The 16,851-nt window shown below is 38.4% G+C and overlaps 1 long non-coding RNA gene across 1 annotated transcript in view; it reads right to left on the bottom strand.

The window, feature by feature from the left end:
* The window catches only part of LOC122685328, a 94,324-nt gene extending 84,166 nt beyond the window's left edge, over positions 1-10,158 (bottom strand). Inside the window, exons 1-2 of the long non-coding RNA XR_006338351.1 lie at positions 9,865-10,158; positions 9,476-9,578 (exon numbers count right to left, since the gene is read on the bottom strand). This is a non-coding gene — a long non-coding RNA (uncharacterized LOC122685328). The remainder of the gene's footprint in view (positions 1-9,475; positions 9,579-9,864) is intronic.
* Between the last annotated feature and the right edge of the window lie 6,693 nt (positions 10,159-16,851).

Here is a 16,851-nt window from a genome sequence, read left to right as displayed (position 1 = left end):
TTAGAATATTTCGTTATCAAAAATCTTACATTGTGAAAAGATATGTTTGATTTTTCTAAAGTAGTAGAAAGTGGAAATTGATATACCTAATATAGGAAACTAGACTGTATACACTTTAACAAGGTACTTTTCTCTCCATACTTCCTTTCTTTTGATTACATTTCTTTTGTACAAAAACAATGTAAAATGGGCCAAATTATTTCATTTTTCTAAACCTCATTTTTTCAAATCAGTTCACAACACTGACAATTTTATTGCCCTTTGGTAATTGTTATATCCAATTATAATTCACGTAACTAATTATAGCAGCTGAGGCTGATAATTTTTCATATGAAGCTCCCTATTTGCTGGGCTCAGATGGTAAAGAATCCACCTGCAATGCAGGTGACCCAGGTTCAACCCCTGGGTTGAGAAGATGCCCTGGAGAAGGAAATGGCAACCCACTCCAGTATTCTTTCCTGGATAATCCCATGGACAGAGGAGCCTTGTGGGCTACAGACCACAGGGTCACAAAGAGTTGGACATGACTGAGCGACATAACACATCCATTTGCTGCCCTGCACAGCATATTATGAGCCTGTGTAGAAAGTTGTTTTTCAGTCACTAAGTTGTGTCTGGTTCTTTATGACCCCATGGACTGCAGCATGTCGGGCTTCCCTGTTCTTCACCATCTCCCAGAGTTTGCTCAGACTCATGTCCATTGAGTCAGTGATGCCATCCAACCCTCTCCCTCTGTGTCCCCTTTGTCTCCTGCCCTCACTCTAGGTTTGTCCCCTGTCTAGGCTTGTCATAGCTTTTCTTCCAAGAAGCAAGTGTCTTTTAATTTCATGACGGCAGTCACCATCCACAGTGATTTTGAAGCCCAGGAAAAAATTTTGTCACTGTTTCTATGTTTTCCCCCATCTATTTGCCATGAAGTGATGAGACCAGATGAGTAGAAAGACACCTTTTCAAACTCAAGATTACCTCTCCTTTAATGGCTATATCTTCAGACACATGAAGAGGGCAGGCTCTGGATTGGTTCCCCAACCTCCTCAATAAAGCATTTCCAATAAATTTTATTACTCCCAGACCCAAATTTTTCACCTTTTTCAAGTGGAACCTCTTTTTGGCCCTCTCCAAAATCACTGTCTTCTTTCAGCTAATTCCACCCTAAAAACTCCTATTTCTAGATGACAGCTAGCAGCTGTGCTTCAGTATGGAAGGCTCAAGCTGTTGCTGACAGCTGGACTTCTCAAGGTGTCCAGTAAACTCCCAGAACTTCTGTTACTTGGCGTGGTAAATCTTAGCTATAAAAGAGGACACAGGTATAATTCCTGTTTAAATGGAAATGTCCGCATCTTCTTTTATTGTAGTGTCACCATAATATTCAATTATTTAAGATGTATCCTTTCAAGACAAAGATGATACTACTGCCCCTCCTCAGGAAAATTGTTTTGCTAGTCATTTTAAAGAATGTTGAATGACTCATGTACCCGTACTTTATTTCCATTTGTAACCCAAAACAACTACTTTGAGAGAGTTGGCTGCAATTAGAAGTTCAATCTCTGGTCACTGAAGGAAACGGATGATAACCGTACCAAAACACTGGAGTCAATATCACTTTGCCCCTTCCCTCACCTCCCCCTCTAACCTTTCCCAAGAGATTGTCTTCCTCTTTAAAAAAGACAAATGCTATAATATCTTGACTTGTTAACTCTTAATTTATTATAAAGCTTTGGTTGAGTTCAAAATCCTATGTCTAAAGAAATAGGATGCTTTAGAAAAAGTTAGGTACACTTCCTTCTTAAGGAGTTGGTCTTTAAGACAAATAAATCAAACATCACTCATGAAGGATATTAAAACAAAGAAAATGGTACCAAAAAAAGAAAGCATTTTTTTTTTACTTTTAAAAAATAAATACACAAATTACCTTAAGATTATTTTCCTTCTGAGGATTTAAAAGAGTTCAGTATAGAAACTATTAAAGAATTTTGTGGGAAAAAAAAAAAGTCCAAAAGAAACCAGAATTTTTTTCTAAGAAAAATATTTTTAAGAAACTACTAAAGAATTCCATGTTTTTAAAAAGATCTAACATGTTAATATTTTATTTATCTCTGTGAGGTTTTTATTTAACAGTTTCTTCTTTTTCTTATCCCATACTTTCTAAGTAAATATAATGAGTGCAAATTATTTTGAAAACCAGAGCATGTAAATTCTATCATATATTCTCAGAAATTTTAATATTTTCTGTTTTACAAAATATTCAGTAGTTTTCAGCTTTTTGGATGACATAAGTGATTCATCCTTTGTTCCTCCTTACTCATATTCCCAAAGAGCCAGAATCAAGACACTTGAATTTGAGTTCCTCACACATGACTTTACAAGATTCTTGGCATGATTTCCTTTAATTTTCAAAAAACAGTTTCTAGAAAAAAAAAAATCACAATGGATTCTGAGGTGGTAAAGAATAATAGCTGAAAAAAAGTAAAAGAAATGTTAGCTCAAATGAAACCTGCTTCAAAAATTATTCACCTGAAGATCTATCAGTCAAAAAGGCAAGCCAAAAAAATTACATTTTTACTAAACCCACTCTCTGAAAACAAACTTACAGGTGAAGTTGGGAGCAGGAATTCTAAGTAAAGATTACACTTGGGACAAACAAAAAAGAGACAGAAAGAAAGAACATTTTGTTGCTTCTGTTCCAGAACCCATTAACACAAACCCTTACTACTGTAGACAATTTTCCACAGATTCCTAGCAGAGGATTTATTACACCCAAGAATCAGATAACTCTGGAAAATGTCCTTGGTAAAACATTTTATTGCTAGCAAATAAAATGCTTGGAAATTTCCACTCTGCCCATTCTCCATTATTCTTACCCCCAAAGGTTTATTGCAGGGGTTCCACTGCAAAAGAGAGTGGGCACCTTCCCCAGAGTTCAGTGCGGGAGACCCCATCCTGTGGATAGTTTCCTCACTAAAATATTGCCCCACAAATCTCAGCAGGTACTAAGTTCAGGGAATGTGGATAAGAAATAATTTCCAATTTCAAGGGTATGAATGTCAAGGTTTGAAAGCTTATAACCCAAAGGTAGGAAATGAAAAAAAAAGCAGAAAGAATGGCCTAACATGTCCTCAGGAAATATTAATGCTCTTCAGAGAAAATATTTCTTCCCAGATAATAGTTTTTTTCTTAAAAATACAGAAGAGATCTCATTGTATTTGATTTTATAATTTTCTGAGCAAATATGTATTGCAAAATTTGAGGAAATATCTAAAGACATGTAAAATCTAAAATCAGAAGTTAAAAGCTACTAATCTTAACATTTTTGTTAGCAACCCATTTAGATCTGATCATTCACAGTGAAGAATGCATACTTTCATGGTTTAGGGATAAATTTACCACTTGAGGAGTATTTTAGATGTGATGATGGATTTTAATACTTTAGTTTCTATATATTAAAAAATGGTTATTCCATTTTAAGAAAATTCGTTTATGTCACAATTTTATTTTGCTTAAGACTTTGTATAAATATGTGTGAACATTTAATTAATCCAAATTATTGAACATAAACTGAAAAAGGCAACTTACTGTCAGTATACTTCTAAATACTAGGATGATTAGAATGAATTTTTTTTATCATTACCTAGAAGCCTGGCATTATGAAGATGCTGCCTGTATCTACATTTCAGATGTTGACAGATCATTTGAGTCACGAAAAAATTTCCCTAATTATCATTTGGCAGGATAAGAGGCTGTATCTACACAACTACTCAGTTGGAATAAGAGCCATCATCAATCAAATCATATTGTTAAAACAACACCCAACAACAGGATGAATATGTCACAGTTTTCGTGTATCTTTTTTTCCCACTGAATTTACTATTTTATTTGGCATATTAGACACACAGCCTGAAGGACAGAAGAATTGACTGAAAAATTCTGGGAATATAGACAAAAATATTAAGTCATTTGGAAATTATTTAGATGTGAATAATGGATTAGTAGCTTCCTCATATCAGGGTATACTAGTGTAGAGATAAAAGCCCTGCACTGATCATGTTATTAATAATCTGATAACTTCAGCACTAAAGAATGAATACAAGTATCCTTCACTTTTCATAAGTTCACTTCACGCCACTTCACTTTTATGAAAGAATTATACTGGCACAGGTTTTTGCTAATGAGAAGAAATTGAAAGAGGATTTTCACTTTTTATTTAAAAAGGTGAAAAGGGAAAGTAGCATTCAATGTTTACTCTGCATTGAGCTGTTGTAGAGGTTGAGAACCCCCCAGTAGCCAGAGCGGCACCACCAAGCTCCTTCCCTGGGAACTACACTCAGCCTCTCAGCATCAAGTCATAGCGTTGAACTGTATCTGTGAGTGTCCCTGCTTTATCTTGATCTCTTTTGTGCAACCATTAGCAAGATGGTTGTTAAGGTAATTGCTTCTTCACGTTATGCCTTTTCAGCTTACAAAAGGCTTTATAGGAATGCTCTGCTTTCAGATTGTGCAGAAAACCTATACATCTTTCTTGGTCTTCCCTCCAAGAATACCAAACTGCGTTTAACGGAACAACAAAGATGTGCAGAAAATACTGGCCTTTCACATTTTCTCTTCTTATTTCACTAAATAACCAGCTCTACTTTTTCACATTTTTTTTATTCATCCCGTTCACATCACTACAGAAAGGTCATACATGCCAAGTTATTTTTCATTGAGCAAGAGATACTTTTTGACATATTACTTTGACTCTTTGACATATTACTCTTTGACTTTTCACTGTTTGACCATCACCAAAGACAACTGGATGAGGTCTGAAGCCTCTAGAAGAGTGTGAAAATTTTGATCTGAAGCTTCACTGCTATTGAAAGTCAGGAATCCTGTCCTATCCATTATGATTCCCAGGAGGCTCTTGCCTCCCACACGAATGAGCACAGGATTGATAGACCCCTAGTGATGAGCTTTTAGAAGAATGAATCCCTTTAATCATCACAGCAAATAAAATCAAATATGTGCTTTGGCTGCCCATTGGCTCTTGTATTTAGATAGAAGATTCTCTAAATTTCAAACAAAAAAAAAAAAATGGTCATTTACCACACTTCCGTTTCAGAGCTGAATGAAAATAAACATATGTGAAGATCTGTGTGAGTACAACAACACACACACACAGGCCATGTTGGCTTATGAGCACTTACCAAAAATAGCCAAAATGTAATAGAAACTTTAAACTAAAAATGTTTGTCACTATTACTCAACATTACAGAATTTTCAGTAAAGTGTTTAACTCTACTGATTAACATTCATGCATACCCACATATACGGACACAAACACAGACCTATGTGTACACAAGGGCTTTCTTTAAATGAGTAGCTTACTTTCAATAAATTGCTGTATTTTGGAATAATTTTAGATTTATGGAAGGGTTGAAAAGATAGTACAGAGTTCCCATATGCCCTGGGTTTAGTTTCCCCTAATGTATCACCTTATTTTACCGTGGCACATTATACAAAACTAAGAAACTGATATTGTTAACATATTTTTATTATATAAACTTCAGAATTTATACGTTTCACAGGTTTCAGTTCTTGCCTTAACATCTGGGTTCTGTTTCAGTTCCGATCCAATCTAAGGTCTCATAATACATTTACTTGTCATGCCTCGAATTAGGCTCCTATGGTCTAGGACAGATTCTCAATCTTTGTTTTTCACGGCCTTGACATTTCTGAGGAGTTAAGTCAGATGTTTTATAAAATGCAGTTCAGTTGGATTTGTCTAATGTTTCTCTGATAATTAGACTGAGGTTATACATTTTTGGAAAGATTAAAGTGCTTTTTCATCAAAAGCTATCGGGGTACATGATATGAACATGACTTAACGCCAGTGAGGCTAACCCTGATCACTTGGTTACAATGGTGTTTGCCAGGTTTTTTCACTATAAGGTTACTATTGTTTCCTTTTCATACACTATTCTTTGGAAGTAAATCACTAACTCTAGCCCACACTCAAATGAAGGAAGTGTGGTAAATTTCTTCTTCTGAAGGCAGGATTATGCACATAAATTATTTGGAAATTTTCTGGAAGGAAGACTTGTCTTTTGTTCTAATTCATTTATTCATAATGGATTATTTAATATAGAATTGTGAATATTACCTTATATTATAATTTAATTCTATTTCTGTGGCTTGAATGGTTCCAACTTTGGCCAATGGGAGCTCTTTCAAATTGGCTCCTGGTGTCCCTTGAACATGTCCCCATCCTGTTGTTTCTGTTTCTTGTTTTTCTTCTTATTTTCTGTTTTTTTTCCCTACACTTTTTACTTTCTGGCACTGTGAAATGACCCAAATTGATCTTGTATTTTTTTCTATCTCAATTCTAGAGTCAATGATTTAAATCACAACTTTTAAGAACTCCATTAGGAAAGCTGGCATCTTTTAGAATCAGTGTTGCCAAATTACACCATACACTGCAGGGCTTAAGAGACTTGCTGTTCTTACTTTTTAATGACACATATGATCCCTTTGTCTGTCTCCTTTCCCTTCTTGGCTGCAGTTATGGTCACCTAATTGTCTGCTGCTGAGACACTTAAGCATGATCTTGACGCAACACAGAGCCAGAGCCATGGGCCCTCAGGATAATGGATAGAAATACATTTTTCACAGAATTAAGATCACTTGTCTTGAGAGGCTAACAAATATGTGCTCTTCCATTTATTTTCATAAGCACAAACACAACAATATTATAACTTACTTTATTTCACTATTATTTCCCAAGGAAAAAATTAGTTACTACTTATTTTCAGTTTAATTTTTGAGCCTCCTTACACGGTTCAGAAGTCATTCAGTGTTTTTATAAGAAAACCAGTAGTTGATTTCCACTATTTCACATCTTTCTAAAAGTCATATCTCATCATGACTACTCTGCATATTAGTCATGTGATCTTGGAAAAATTATCTTAACTTCTTTATTCTCTCCATAGCCACCTCTCACCTTCTCCATCCACCTTTCAAAAGTCTTTTAAGTACCACATGACTATGCAGACCTGAAAGTACTTTATATCACAGGGTACTAAATATATACACACAAGGTCCTAGGATAATGCAAATTTTAATTTTTATTAACAAATACCTTTATGGAGAGTAAAATATGTGACTGCTGAAACATGCCACTGTATTCCTTTTCAGATCAGTTATTTCCCATTATAGAGACAATAGGCTTCCCTGGTAGCTCAGTCAGTAAAGAATCTGCCTACAGTGCAGGAGACCCCAGTTCAATCTCTGGGTAGGGGAGATCCCCTGGAGAAATGTCAGTGGGGTGTGTAATTTCCTCAGTTCTGTCTCGCCACAGCAAAGATTTGAAATGGTGGACTAGTGTTACAGCTAGGTTACAGCTCAGTTTTATTCAGCAAGCAAAGGATAGTACACCTGTGAGGCATGAGGGCAAGACAACACCAAAGGAGAGGCTTCAATCCTTCTTGGCTTCATCCTTTTATACTGTTGTCTCCTCCCTCCTCCCACCCTCAAGCCTGCCTTGTGCAGATTGGGCTAGCCAGGAGGGCTGTTTGTTTCACCTGAGGTTCTCACTCCAGTACTCGGATTTTCTTTTATTCCATTTTCGTGGGCTTTTTCCTTTCTTTGTCTTCTAGCCACTGCCATTTTGGACTCCTTTTCCCTATTCTAACTATGTAACAGGAGGAAATGGAAACCCACTACAGTATTCTTGCCTGGAAAATCCTAGGGACAGAGGAGACTTGGGGGCTACAGTCCATGGGCTCACAAGAGTCGGACATGACTTAGCAACAAACCACCACCATAGAGACAAATAAGTATATACATAACTTCATATAGTTCAGTCAACCCAAGCCTTCTTGAAATTCATCTCACCACACTTAGCAAATTACTCCCAAGACTAATGTTCAGCTAGAAGTCATGTTTGTTTGTGTGTTAGTTGCTCTGTCGTGTCTGACTCTATGTGATCCCATCGACTGTAGCCCACCAGGTTTCTCTGTCCATGGGATTCTCCAGGCAAGAATACTGGAGTGGATTGCCATGGCTTCCTCCAGGGGATCTTCCCAACCCAGGGATTGAACCTGAGTCTCCTACATTGTAGGCATACTCTTTTACTATCTGAGCAACAAGGCACCTGTAGGCACTACTGAATATTTGTTAATGGTGTCAGGGGAGTTTGTAATTTCCTCGGTTCTGTCTTGTTGGAACAAAAATTTGAAGTGATGGGTGGACCAGCATTACAGCCCTGGGACGGACCAGTGTTACAGTTCAGTTTTAATTTAGACAGTAAAGGAAAATACATCCTAGAGGCATGAGGGCATGCCAACCTCAAAGACTCGAAGGGAAAGAGGCCTCCCACCCCAATTTTGGCTCCTCTTTTATGTGTTTCTCCTCTCCCTGGGCATGTAAATTGGGTTAGCCAGAAGTGCTGTTTGTTTTACCTGAGGTCTTTACTCCAGTCCTCAGACCTTCCTTGGTTCTATTTTTGTGGGCTTTTCCCTTCCTTGTCTTTTAGCCACTGCCATTCTGGACTCCTTTTTCCTATTCTAACTACCTAACAATGGTATCCTTTTGGTGATTAGTGATTGATGTCTGTTCTAGTTTGTGATGCATCTTGTTCTGATTGTAGGTAACTAGACTACAGTTGTGCCTGGGTATTTTATACATCACCTTTAACCACACATGTTTACCTCAGCTGAAAGAAGAAACACAAATCATCAGTGTCTCTTTCCTGACATTCTTACATAGTCTTACTGCATTTTCATTTCCTTTGGGCCTGAAGGCCCATGGCTCTTTTCTCTGGTGCACAGCCCTATGTTGCATCACGTTTATGCTTAAGTGTCTCAGCAGAAGACAATTAGGTGGCCTTAATTCCAGCCAAGAAGGGAAAGGAGACAGACAAAGGGATTGTATGTGTCATTAAAAAGTAAGAACAGCAAGTCTCTGGAGCCCTGCAATGTATGGCGTAATTTGGCAATGCTGATTCTAAAAGATGCCAGCTTTCCTAACAGAGTCCTTTAAAGGGGTGTGGCATAAATTAAATGCATTAATTTATCTGCGTTTAAGGAAAGTTTTCCTTTATTTTTTATTCTTAATAGCAAAAGCTACAAAACACTAAAAGTTTTCTCAAAAAAGAAATCAAATTACTGTTAAAATCCAAAAATGTAATGCAATAGGAATAAATTGTAAAGGTAAAAACACTTAGAATTTGTGACAGACGGCTGTGAGGACTAAATGAAATAACTTTGTTATAACCTGTTAACATAGTGTTGGCACAAAGCAGTCTCAGAATAAATGCTTATTTCTTCACTACTGAATTTACAGTACAAATGCTATTTTATGTTGAAACTGTGAATCACATTAAATTGGCTCTAATGTAGCAATAAAGTTTCTGAACAGCATATGGCTACATCTCAGGAATTAGCATTTTCCACTAACAAAAAGAGGTAGCAATGCAATAGGAAATCACAGCACAAGCACTGACCTTGGAAGTATGGAGGAAATGGTCATGCCAAACGTGGATGTTCTCTCTGATTCAAATCTGTGAATTCTATCAGCAGAAATCCTTAAGACAAACTCATTTTCATCTACAAAAAAATGTTATACTGATTTCAGAGAGACAACAGTGAATGATGGCTTGAAGCAACATCTTAGTTCCCTGCCCAAGAATTGAACCTGGGCAGCCTGGATGAAAAGCAGGACTCCTAGGTGCTAGTCCACCAGGCATTAGAGGCTAAAAGCAAAATTCTCTTGGCCCTTGCCCCCATTGAAAAATGCATTTCTCAAGGAAGTAAAAACTATGAAACCAGGTACAGATTCACACCCTGCTCACACCCTAAGCTTGTCAGAGATCCCACTTATAAAAGCTCTTACCAAGTTTTCTGGAGTTGAGGCACATTGGTTTTTGAGGCAGAATCCTGAGGTGTCTCCCTTTGCCTAGCAAAGCAATCTAAAGCTATCCTTTTCTACCTCTCCCAAAATTCTTGTCTCTGCAATTTGACTCAGTACTGGTATACAGAGAGTCCAAATTTTGATAACAGCATCCCCTATTCTGGGGTAGTGACCTCTACTTTTTGACCTCAAAGGAGACTTTCTGCCTATGTGCAGTGTCTCCCCTGCCCCAAGGATGGGGAATATATGACCTCCTGATCATTTACTCTAACAGGGGTTGGCCCCTTTCTGTTCCTGCCCAGACTGTTACTCTCCCGAGGGGGAGTCAGAGCCTGGGTATTGACCCTGTTTCTGTTGTTATTTCTATTTTGAAATGGAAACAGGAGGCTGATTATAAATGTCTGACCTGGAGCCCATCTATCTCCTGTCTCAGGAAATGCAAACAAGAGGCCAGTTGTTCAGTGTCCGGCCTGCAGCCCACCCTTTTCCTGCCCCAAGAAATGTAACAGGAAGCCAGTTGTAAATGTCCAGCCTGGAGCTCAGCTATCTCCTGTCTCAATACCAAAGCCCCATGATACTTTAAAATAGACTTTTGTAAATATGTGTTTCATTTATTTTCTGAGTCACCCCTGAGTCTTTACAATACACAAGCAAAATCTTGATAACACACAGTTTCTACTCTCAAGCAGCTTGCAGTCTGAGCCAATCAGATTCAAACTGGAGGAGGAAACAGAAAAGGCTCTCTCTTGAAAGCAGGACTCCATCTCGGGCCGGACTGTGGACTTTGAGCTATATGCCCAGTATCTATGGAAACGACACACCAACTGGAAAACCTGGCCCCCGGAAGGAAGAGCCCCAGGGCTCATACCTAGCGTCTCCATCGCCTGAAAGAATACCCTAATTGTCTGTGTAACTGAATAGAATCATACATTCTATTATGCTTATTGGGGTATGACCACAGGCCTATTGATAATTGTCCATTGTTAACTACCTAGGCCTAAGGCATATGAATCATGGGTTAACTTTGATTGTATCTTTCTTTTTCCTTTGTTCAGACTAGTTTCAGGGAATTTGGGAAGGTGGGTTTGTGCACATACACTTAGGGTATATAAGGTTTTCACAAAAACTGATCAGGGTCCTTGGCTAGAAGGAGACTCTCTGCCTTGGGCCCACCGGTGTAATATACTGCATTCCACTACCTGCAATGTCCTTCTGAGTGAGTTTGTTTCCCTGAATGCGTGGCTACAACAAAGCCACCATCTTATCTCCTCTGGATCCCTCTGACTGTGGCAGTGAAGCCAGATTGCTGAAGTTTGATGACTGACTCAGTCAAGGTTACTGCATTTGGATTAGCCAAGGTCACTACATTTGGATTTTGTTAGCTATTACAGGTATAGTGTGTAAATGAAACTGGCAATGTTAAGTACTTAAATTTTTAGATAATCTTCCTTACTACAATAAACTACCAAAGTTACTTATTTTTTTTTCTTTTAATTGTTTTGTGTGTGTGTTTTGTTGTTGTTGTGTTGTTGTTTTGTGCTTTTTTTTTTTTTTTTTTTGGTATGGTGGCCAGAGCAATTTCTTTTCTTTGCTCTTACAATAAAATTATGATTATGTCAATACCTTGCTTCAGTGACTTGCTGTGATTAGCTGAAGTTCCTGCATGATTGGGCCTTTTTGTACATCTCTGGGTTTTCCTTCTTTAATGTAATTCAAATTTCATTGAATTAATGATCCCTAACAAATAAATACCTGAGGTCTCAGTAGCTTATAACTTCAAAGGAAAATCTGTCACTCGACATCACATGTCAACTGTGACCAGCTAAATTTCTGCTCCAGGTTGTGGAAGAAATGTGATTCTCATCATTGTCTTCACATTTAGGAATGAAGGCCAAAGAAGTCAATTTCTATCCCATGTGTGCTGTTCTATTCAGGTACAAAAAAAGGGTGGAAATAGACCAGTTAAGCCATGACATTGCATTCAAAGCTTTAACTTATACATAAGAATACTCATTGTCCAAAGGATGTCATATAGCCAAGTTTCAAATTCAGTGGAGAAAGAGGCATCCAACGGCAGACAGGGAATTCATAGTTGTGAAAAAATACATCATTCACCACACTCTCTGAGCTCCACAACACTCAGCTGTCCTTCTTTCTCTTCCTGTGCTGTCTTTCTCTTGCTTTTTAGGTCCTCCCAGAAGCAGGTTCCTCTGTAGGGATGTTCTCTTTCTGTCCCTCATCTTCCTTCCCTTATCAACCTTTCAATTTCAGCTTAAATATCACTTTCTCAGAGAACTTCCAAACTTATATATATATATATATGTATATATATATATGTGTGTGTGTGTGTGTGTGTGTGTGTGTGTGTGTATACACACACATATGTATATACATATAAGCCCTGGAGGACTACAGTCCAAAGGGTCACAAGTGGTTGGACACGACTGAGCCACTGAGCACAATAGCATGTTCCTGTTTTCCTTCCTAGCACTTATCAGAATAGTAAGTACATTAAAAATGGGCTGAAAGTGTTAGTTTCTCAGTCGTGTCCAACTCTGTGTGACCCTGTGAACTGTATCTTGCCAGTTTCCTCTGCTTATGGGATTTTCCAGGTAAGAATACTGGAGTGGGTTGCTATTCCCTTCTCCAGGGGGTCTTCCCAATCCAGGGATCAAACCCAGGTCTCCTGCAATACAGGCAGATTCTTCACTGTCTGAGCCACAAGGGAAGCCCCCAGATGGGCTAATTGAATCTTTAATGTCTTTCCTCACCACTTCCAAATATAAACTTAAATGCTTTGGAGGGATAGAAGGGGTGTTGAATTTCTCCTGAAAGGTCACCATTTGGGTCACATTTGAATTAGCTACTTATTAAGGCCAAGGGGACAGTGATGGTCAATTTTTTCCTGGACTTGACCAGGCTCAGCGATGCCCAGACAGCTGACATTATCTCTGAGTGTGTTCATGAGAGTGTTTCTAGAAGAGATTATCATTTGACTCAGTAGACTGAGTAAAGATGATAGTTCTCACCAATGCAGGTGGGTGTCACCCAATCCCTTGAGAGCCTAAATAGAACAAAAAGGCAGAAAAAGAGCAAATTCCGCTCTCTCTGTCTGAGCTGAGGTATCTATTTTATGCTTTCAGATGTCAAAGCTCGTGGCTCTCAGCCTATGAACTCAGACTGGGACTTCTATCATTGATTTCTTTGGTACCAATGAATCTTATTGGTTCTGTTTTTCCAAAGAACCTTGACTAATACAGAGGCTGACTTTTTGATTAAGCAAAGTCCATCAGAGACTTGGGGCAAGTATGTGGATTAATCCAGTTTCATCCTCTACTTTTGATTTTATGTGGAGACACAGCCCGAAGGACTTTAGAATTAAAGACAACAATAAAAATCAAGATTAACTTGCAAGCAGTAATAAAAACAGGTTATAGGTACTAAAGTAACAGGAAATTCATTTTGGAATGTCAAAGCCTTTTAAAAATAACGTTATTCCTGTTCTCTCTCAGGAGTCTATAACTATATTTTACAACACAGGAAAAACTAGTTAGAACCAAGTTTTTAATCTGTGTTTTATTTACAGGACACTTTCTTTTTATGTTGAGCATCTCACTATGTTAGATTTACTTGCTTGTCTCTTAAAAATGCACATTAAAAAAAAAAAGACAACTTATTTTCCATTTGCAAGCAACAAATGGATTTTGCATTTCTAACGTCTTTAGGAATTGTTCTTGAATTGACTGTGGCTAGAATTGACAACCCACTCCAGTATTCTTGCCTGGAGAATCCCTAGAACAGAGGAGCCTGGTGGGCGATAGTCCATAGGATTGCAAAGAGTCAGACATGACTGAAGCAACTCAGCATGCATGCACAGGATTTCCTTTGGGCTTCCCCAGTGGTAGAGAAGGAAATGGCAACCTATTCCAGTACTCTTGCCTGGAAAATCCCATGCATGGAGGAGCCTGGTAGGCTGCAGTCCATGGGGTCACAAAGAGTCAGACATGACCCAGCGACTTCATTTCCCCAGTGGCTCAGCAGCAAAGAATCTGCCTGCAAAGCAGGAGATACGATTGGATCCCTGGGCTAGAAAGATCCCCTGGAGGAGGGCATGGCAACTCACTCAGTATTCTTGCCTAGAGAATCCCACAGACAGAGGAGCCTGGTGGGCTACAGTCCATAGAATGGCAAAGAGTGGGACACGACTGAAGTGACTGAGCATGAACAGGATTTCCTATAACACTAAACATTGTCATTTAAAAGACTAGTTTTAATTGTGTGACAAAGGGAGACCACTCTTTCTGGTTTTATTTATAATCATGAAATCTTGAAGAATCTTCAAAAAAAAAAAAAATCAAAGCCTATTCCTGTACTAGAAGGACTATAGTTCCCCACTCCTCCCCATTAGCAATACAGTGATGATGGAATAGCAAGAAACAGAATGAACACAATGTACAGTTCAACCTTCATGCAGGCACGTCAAATAACAGAGGTAATGAAAGAAACTCACTCTGCTCTCAACGTACTTCTCCTGGGGATTGCATACCGTAGTGAAGAGTAATTCTTCAGGAAGCAGAGAGCAGAGAGTATACTTTACATGAATGTTATATGCATCTTTGTGTACATTTGTGCATTTTTTACTTTACTGATTTATAAACATTAAGAAATCTTTTTTTCGCTTTCTGACTAATGTTGGGTAAATGTGCACAAACACCTCAAACCTATGCTGTATAAGATCCATATTTTTCCCCTCTTTTCAGCTTAGGCTGTTGCCAAAGCAGTTTCATTATATCATCCCATGATTCAAAAATCTCCAATAGCTCCCCATCACCTCTGTGGCCAAAGACAAACTCCATACCCTGTTATGAGATTGCATCCTTCTCCTTGTGCAAATGTATCTCCACATTTACCTTTACAGGAATCCTCTCCTCCATCTAGACCTGGTCCTCACTGACCCTCAAGTCCTACTCCTTCTCAGTCTTCCTTCATGCTGTTTCTTTTTTTAAAAAATATGAATTTATTTATTTTAATTGGAGGATAATTACTTTACAATATTGTAGTGGTTAACTACAATTGTTACCATACATTGGCATGAATCTGCCGTGGGTGCACATGTGTTCCCCACCCTGAACCCCCCTCCCACCTCCCTCCCCATCCCATCCCTCTGGGTCATCCCAGTGCACCAGCCCTGTCTCATGCATCAAACCTGGACTGGCGATTCATTTCATATATGATAATATACATGTTTCAATGCCATTCTCCCAAATCATCCCACCCTCGCCCTCTCCCACAGACTCCAAAAGACTGTTCTATACATCTGTGTCTCTTTTGCTGTCCCAAATACAGGGTTCATGCTGTTTCTTAACCCCCTTTCCTTAATCCACAAGGTATCCATCCCTCAAGGTCCATACAATCCTACTTGGATTTCCCACTTCAGTGAACTGCTATGCATTTGTTCTTTCTCTGGTCACCTCTGGCACTTGTTCATATACTACCTTGCATCATTCCTTAACTGGTTCTATGCCTATATCAGCCTCCCTTGTTAGATTACAACCTCTGTGAGGTGAGAATGTCCATTTATGTTTTTGTATACCCATTATACCTACTAACATAATGCTATACATTTCACTATCAGATTTTTTTAAGTATATAGCAAAGCAAAGTTAAGTATTTATAAGTGTGTTACATGAAAGGTTTTTAGTGCTGTGAGTTTTCTTTTCCCTGTTTCCTAAGAAAGGTTTATATTTCAATATTTTTCAAAGGCTTCTAGGTGACCATGAGTGAGATAAACAAATGTGAGAACCAGGATATCCCTTTGAACACTTGCCTAAGGCCCACGCTATTTCCTCCTTGAATGAGGAAAATACACAATACGGGATTGGTTTCATAACTCCTCCCAGACAAACTCTCTGTGACTTGCATGATAAATTGATATATTCTGTGGCCGTTCACTATGCAAGGCTATACCCTATGCGAGGCATGGGGTATAGAAGGCAAAGGCAAGATATGATGACCATAGATCACTTCCACCCATGTCTGTGTCCCACTAGGTAAGATCAGATCAAAGTTAGTCTGGATGCTTACAACCCAGGAGTTCGCGGGGAGTTTAATGCAACAGTGTAAAGGGAAGTTTGGAAAACTACTACAAGCAAAGCTCTTCTTCAGGAGACTCCCTTTGGAAAATCCAGGGACATCTCTGAAAATTTTCTATCATACTGGCTCTGTAATTTCATATCAAGTTGGCATGAAATTTTCCCAAGAATAGCAAACTGCAGTGGTTCATTTCTTAGAACTAGGAGCCCAAACTTGGAAAGTGAGATATTGACAAAAAGTTTAGAGGTCTTGAGAGGTAGGTCTGTAGAAGGTTTCCCGTGATCTTTGCTGTGAAAATTGTGGAGTAGGGTACACAAAAGAATGAGTCACTTACTAGATAGAGACGACATAAAATACAGGAAATTTTAAATTTCACAGTTAAATTTCAGATAAACTATAGTTTTAAAAAAAATAAGTATGTCCCAGACATTGTATGAGGTACACTTATACTAAAACCTTATGTGTTATTTATCTGAAATTGTATCTTTACTGGGCATCTTGTACTTTTATTTGTTAAATCTAGCAACCATGAAGACAGATTAATATACTCACTTATGTCAGAAGCAACATTATAGGGGACTAGAATGTAAAAGTAGGAAGTCAAGAAACACCTGGAGTAACGGGCAAATTTGGCCTTGGGGTATGGAATGAAGCAGGGAAAAGGCTAATAGAGTTTTGCCAAGAGAATGCACTGGTCATACCAAACACCCTCTTCCAACAACACAAGAGAAGACTCTACACATGGACATCACCAGATGGTCAACACCAAAATCAGATCGATTATATTCTTTGCAGCCAAAGATGGAGAAGCTCTATACAGTCAGCAAAAACAAGACTGGGAGCTGACTGTGGCTCAGATCATGAACTCCTTATTGC

This window comes from Cervus elaphus, chromosome 28 (assembly GCF_910594005.1).
Source record: "Cervus elaphus chromosome 28, mCerEla1.1, whole genome shotgun sequence".
NCBI lineage: Eukaryota > Metazoa > Chordata > Mammalia > Artiodactyla > Cervidae > Cervus > Cervus elaphus.
Note: the sequence above shows the minus strand (reverse complement) of the source record. Positions and strands in the feature narration are given on the sequence as shown.